This window comes from Syngnathus acus, chromosome 12, assembly GCF_901709675.1.
Source record: "Syngnathus acus chromosome 12, fSynAcu1.2, whole genome shotgun sequence".
In the NCBI taxonomy this organism is placed as follows: domain Eukaryota; kingdom Metazoa; phylum Chordata; class Actinopteri; order Syngnathiformes; family Syngnathidae; genus Syngnathus; species Syngnathus acus.
This window is the reverse complement of record NC_051097.1, coordinates 5,001-10,502: the sequence shown is the minus strand read 5'-3', so window position 1 is coordinate 10,502 and position 5,502 is coordinate 5,001. Positions and strand designations below refer to the sequence as shown.

General features: G+C 51.7%; 1 pseudogene; it reads left to right on the top strand.

Moving 5' to 3' along the window:
* The first annotated feature begins 5,311 nt into the window (after positions 1–5,311).
* On the top strand, positions 5,312–5,418 carry LOC119131964 (annotated as a pseudogene).
* The last annotated feature ends 84 nt before the right edge of the window (positions 5,419–5,502 follow it).

Below are 5,502 nucleotides of genomic sequence, written 5' to 3'. Positions count from 1 at the left end.
GGCACTCTGAAGCACCCAAGAGCACTTTTTACTATTGCCAACCTAACCAGAGTGACGGGAGAGGCACCATCCAGAAAACGTGCTCAGCTCGTCGAGAAAATGCGATTTAAGCAATAAAACTAAAAATGCTTATAAAACATAAACCAAACGTTGCAGGTGATCATTTCTTCATGCGCAGTGATAAACTCGGCCCTCTGAAGCACCCAAGAGCGCTTTTTACTATCCCAACCTAACCAGAGTGACGTGCGGCGACCGGGCGCGGACGCTAACTCACGCCCGGCAAGAGCGCTCGGAAGGCGGATAGGCTTTCACGGAAGCTAAGCCAGCAGGTCCGCGGGCCAAATAGGGTTCCATAAGGGACCGGGCGCGGACGCTAACCCACGCCCGGCAGGAGCGCTCGGAAGGCGGATAGGCTTTCACGGAAGCGCCGCCAGCCGGTCCGCGGGCCAAATAGGGTTCCATAAGGGACCGGGCGCGGACGCTAACCCACGCCCGGCAGGAGCGCTCGGAAGGCGAATAGGCTTTCACGGAAGCAACGCCAGCAGGTCCGCGGGCCAAATAGGTTCCATAAGGGACCGGGCGCGGACGCTAAACCACGCACTCAACTCGGCACTCTGAAGCACCCAAGAGCGCTTTTTACTAGAAAACGTGCTCAGCTCGTCGAGAAAATGCGCTCTAAGCAATACAATTACAAATGCTTATAAAACATAAACCAAACTTTGCAGGTGGTCATTTCTTCATGCGCAGTGATAAACTCGGCACTCTGAAGCACCCAAGAGCACTTTTTACTTTGCCAACCTAACCAGAGTGACGGGAAAGGCACCATCCAGAAAACGTGCTCAGCTCGTCGAGAAAATGCGATTTAAGCAATAAAACTAAAAATGCTTATAAAACATAAACCAAACGTTGCAGGTGGTCATTTCTTCATGCGCAGTGATAAACTCGGCACTCTGAAGCCCCCAAGAGCGTTTTTTACTATGCCAACCTAACCAGAGTGACGGGAGAGCCACCATCCAGAAAACGTGCTCAGCTCGTCGAGAAAATGCGATTTAAGCAATAAAATTAAAAATGCTTATAAAACATAAACCACACGTTGCAGGTGGTCATTTCTTCATGCGCAGTGATAAACTCGGCACTCTGAAGCACCCAAGAGCGCTTTTTACTAGAAAACTTGCTCAGCTCGTCGAGAAAATGCGCTCGAAGCAATACAATTAAAAATGCTCATAAAACATAAACCAAACGTTGCAGATGGTCATTTCTTCATGTGCAGTGATAAACTCGGCACTCTGAAGACCCCAAGAGCACTTTTTACTATGCCAACCTAACCAGAGTGACGTGAGGCGACCGGGCGCGGACGCTAACTCACGCCCGGCAAGAGCGCTCGGAAGGCGGATAGGCTTTCACGGAAGCTACGCCAGCAGGTCCGCGGGCCTAATAGGGTTACATAAGGGACCGGGCGCGGACGCTAACCCACGCCCGGCAAGAGCGCTCGGAAGGCGGATAGGCTTTCACGGAAGTCCCGCTAGCAGGTCCGCGGGCCAAAAAGGGTTCCATAAAGGACCGGGCGCGGACGCTAACCCACGCCCGGCAGGAGCGCTCGGAAGGCGGATAGGCTTTCACGGAAGACCCGCCAGCCGGTCCGCGGGCCAAATAGGTTCCATAAGGGACCGGGCGCGGACGCTAAACCACGCACTCAACTCGGCACTCTGAAGCACCCAAGAGCGCTTTTTACTAGAAAACGTGCTCAGCTCGTCGAGAAAATGCGCTCTAAGCAATACAATTAAAAATGCTTTTAAAACATAAACCAAACGTTGCGGGTGGTCATTTCTTCATGCGCAGTGATAAACTCGGCACTCTGAAGCACCCAATAGCACTTTTTACTTTGCCAACCTAACCAGAGTGACGGGAGAGGCACCATCCAGAAAACGTGCTCAGCTCGTCGAGAAAATGCGATTTAAGCAATAAAACTAAAAATGCTTATAAAACATAAACCAAACGTTGCAGGTGGTCATTTCTTCATGCGCAGTGATAAACTCGGCACTCTGAAGCACCCAAGAGCACTTTTTACTTTGCCAACCTAACCAGAGTGACGGGAGAGGCACCATCCAGAAAACGTGCTCAGCTCGTCGAGAAAATCCGATTTAAGCAATAAAACTAAAAATGCTTATAAAACATAAACCAAACGTTGCAGGTGGTCATTTCTTCATGCGCAGTGATAAACTCGGCACTCTCAAGCCCCCAAGAGCGCTTTTTACTATGCCAACCTAACCAGAGTGACGGGAGAGCCACCATCCAGAAAACGTGCTCAGCTCGTCGAGAAAATGCAATTTAAGCAATAAAATTAAAAATGCTTATAAAACATAAACCAAAAGTTGCAGGTGATCATTTCTTCATGCGCAGTGATAAACTCGGTGCTGATTTTGACCGAGTCCACCGAGTCCGAGTCCGGCAAAAATGACCGAGTCCGACCGAGTCCGAGTCCCCGAGTCCGAACCGAGTCCACAGCCCTGATGCTAACCTGAAGTCTGTTTTTCCGAGGCTTCACCAGCATGTTGATTTTCCTACGCGTGGCGACAGCTTCCTGGACCTGGTCTATACTTCGCATAAAGGAGCTTTCAAAGCCACCCCCGTCCCCCATCTTGGACTTTCTGACCATATCACTGTTATGCTTTTGCCCGCATACAAAGGTGAGAACATCCAGACCAGTTCGCAAACGGGTACGGGTGTGGCCTGAGGGTGCCTCTGATGCGCTTCGTGACTGCTTTGGCTCTACTGACTGGGACGTGTTTAGGAGGGCTGCCACTTGCGACGGTCGGGCGGACATTGAGGAGTATACTGACTCTGTTTCCTCCTACATCAGGAAGTGCATTGATGATGTGACACACTCAATATCCGTCGTCACTCGGGCTAACCGGAAGCCATGGCTGACAGGGGCTGTCTTCAGGCTGCTGAGGGCCAGGGACAAAGCCTTTAGAGCGGGGGATGAGGCTGGCTTGAGGACTGCGAGGGCCGACCTGTCCCGGGGCATCAAAGAAGCGAAGAGGGCGTTCTCGTGCAAAATTACCGCCCACTTCAAGGACAGCAGGGACGCACGGAGCCTTTGGCAGGGCATTCAGACCATCACGGACTACAAGCCCGCGCCGCAGAGCTGTGAAGGCGACGTCCGTCTGCTCAATGACCTCAACCGCTTCTTTGCTCGCTTCGACGCTCAGAACAGCACTTGCCCGCTGAAGGCCACTCCCCCTTCCCACGAGCTGCCCCTGTGCCTCTCCGCCGACAGCGTGAGGAGGGCGCTTGCCGCTATCAACATCCGTAAGGCGGCTGGCCCGGACAACATCCCGGGTCGAGCGCTGAGGGACTGCGCTGGTGAGCTGACGGGTGTCTTCACGGACATCTTTAACACTTCCCTGCAGCAGGCCATCGTCCCGTCGTGTTTCAAAGCTGCCACCATCGTACCTGTGCCGAAGAAACCTGCTCCGTCCTGCTTCAATGACTACCGCCCCGTGGCACTTACGCCCATCATCATGAAGTGCTTTGAGCGGCTTGTCATGGAGCACATCCGATCCGTTCTCCCCCCCACCATTGACCCCTTCCAGTTTGCGTACCGAGCCAAACGGTCCTCTGAGGATGCCATCTGCTCTGCCCTCCACTCGGCCCTCACCCACCTGGAGGGGAGGGACTCGTATGTGAGGTTGCTGTTTGTGGACTTCAGTTCTGCCTTCAACACCATTGTGCCACAACGTCTCATCAGCAAACTTGACAAGCTGGGCCTCAGTACCTGCCTCTGCAACTGGCTACTGGACTTCCTCTGTCAGAGGCCACAGGTGGTACGTGTTGGCGACAAAATCTCCGCCAGCATCACGCTGAGCACAGGGGCCCCCCAAGGCTGCGTGCTCAGTCCGCTGCTCTTCACCCTCCTGACGCATGACTGCACTGCCACCTACAGCGACAACCGCATAGTGAAGTTTGCTGACGACACGACTCTGGTGGGTCTCATCACCAAGGGAGACGAGACTCAATACAGGCTGGAGGTTGACCTTCTGACCACGTGGTGCAGGGACAACAACCTCCTGCTGAACGTCGACAAGACCAAGGAGATTGTTGTTGACTTCCGGAAGGGTCACGCCCAACACCTGCCGCTGACCATCGACGGTGCTGTGGTGGAGAGAGTGAGCAGTGCCAGGTTCCTGGGGGTGCACATCAGTGAGGATCTCTCCTGGTCCACCAACACCGCATCACTGGCGAAGAAGGCCCAGCGCCGCCTGTACTTCCTTCGGAAACTCAGGCGAGCGGGCGCTCCTCCGGCCGTCATGACTACATTTTACCGCGGCACCATTGAGAGCGTCCTCTCCAGCTGTATTGCTGTTTGGGGTGGCAGCTGCACTGACTACGACTTGAAGGCCCTGCAGCGCATAGTGAAAACGGCTGGTAAGACTATTGGTGCTTCTCTCCCCTCCTTGAAGGACATTTACACCTCCCATCTCACCCGCAAGGCGACCAAGATTGTGAGTGATGTGAGTCACCCCGCTCACTCTTTGTTTGATCTTCTGCCCTCTGGGAGGAGGTACAGGAGCCTGCGCTCCCGCACCACCAGACTCTCCAACAGCTTCATACTCCAGGCTGTTAGGATCCTGAACTCGCTCCCCCTTTCTGCGTAGCGTCCTGTTCTTTGCGCTATGCTTACTGTCTGCTGTATGCACACTGGCTCAGTTTTGCTCCTCTTATTTATTGGGTTATTGGTTTATTATTTATTCATCGCTCATTTTATTTATTTATTATTTTTGTTTATTATTTATTGTTTGTGCCTTCTTGTTTTTATTTTGTGTCGTCTACTTGTATGTCTCGTCACCGTGGGATAGAGGAAACGGAATTTCGGTTTTTTTGTGTGTCTTGACATATGAAGGGATTGACAATAAAGCTGACTTTGACTTTGACTTTGATTTGAAACTATAACCCGAGTTTCAAACCTATATTGTGTGGCGTTATCCATAGCATTGTAGTTCACGTCTTTTACCGCTAGAGAGCAGACTATGTACAGTGAATAAAGAGGATGGCTCCCTGTGAACTCAAAGCAGCAGTCTTTATTCGTAAAAAAAAAAAAAACAACACATTGCGCTTCCATGTAGGGTTTTTCCACTTTTCATGACATTTACTTTGATACAGCAAAATGCAGGTCGCAATGGCAAATTTGTGCTACCACATAAAAAGCTGTCAATAACGTTTCATGATAGCCATGTTTCCATGAAACGCCAAGTCTTGGTTTTCAGGGGCGATTGTATCTATAAAATGCATGATTTTGCAGTCAACCATGGCTTACGGCCATACCCCTGAGAACGCCCGATCTCGGAAGCTAAGCAGGGTCGGGCCTGGTTAGTACTTGGATGGGAGACCGCCTGGGAATACCAGGTGCTGTAAGCTTTTTTTTTTTTTTTTCCACTTCAATTGTTAAAGCAAATTTTGACAACACCCATTACGTATGGCATTCGGAAACTGCAAGCCGAG